The sequence below is a fragment of the Orycteropus afer genome, unplaced genomic scaffold, assembly GCF_000298275.1.
Source record: "Orycteropus afer afer isolate SDZICR_OR568_19922 unplaced genomic scaffold, OryAfe1.0 scaffold00805, whole genome shotgun sequence".
In the NCBI taxonomy this organism is placed as follows: Eukaryota; Metazoa; Chordata; class Mammalia; order Tubulidentata; family Orycteropodidae; genus Orycteropus; species Orycteropus afer.
In genome coordinates, this window is record NW_006922392.1 from 434,845 (window position 1) to 435,775 (window position 931).

Below are 931 nucleotides of genomic sequence, written 5' to 3' on the forward strand. Positions count from 1 at the left end.
CCCAAGGCTTCTCCTTATATACAGGAAGCAGACCACATCCCAAAGGCAGCTACTCAGCTGCTTGTGGTAGATCCCACCACGGAGCTGATTGCCAGTCTCCTCACGGGGATAACTACCACCAGCTGCCCAGCCACTCAACCAGGCCCAGCCAAGTTGACACACAAACATAACCACCACAAACCCCGATGGATGCATTGGAGGTGGGTGGACATGGACTGTCACCCTTTTGGTGAGCAGCAAGTGCACTGACCGTTTACACCTCCCGGGGTCTGCTTTGCGATTACAGAAAACTTAGACAACTTCTGCTCTCCTCCACACGCCTGAACGCACATATGTTCGTAAGATGATACCAGCCCAAGACGTGAACGCCAGTAATTAGAGTGGAGTCCAGCCTGAACGTTCAGCACACACGTTCCCACAGCAAGCCCTCAGACACAAAGGTTGGGGGAAATGACTTTTCTGCTTACTGTCTCGGAGTCTACGTACAATTCTGAGTGATTTACGGAGCAGACTTAGGAATGGATCGATTCGACAATCTTCCGTCAGAAACTTCATTCACTTAACCGTTTAAAACCCTGTACCTTTCATTTCAGGGCATTTAAAAACAAACAAACAAACAAAAACAACCTCTCATGGAAAGATACAAAATAATTCCTGAGTTAACTGCCTTTATATGTCTTGACAAAAGATCTAGTTGCAGGGGTAGAGAGAGGCAGGCATTCAAAATCGTAAAAGCAAACAGCATCGCGTGAGCGAGCGGCCCAGGTTTCGTCTGGAACGCTGACGCAGGTGGGTGCCATTGGGTGCTGTCCTGAGGCCCACTCACAGTGAGCCCGTGTGGCAGGGTGTTTGTTTGTTTGTTTTTAATAGCACGTCATTGGGTTCTTAGTGAAAGTTTACCCAGCATATGAGCTTCTCACTGGACAATTTC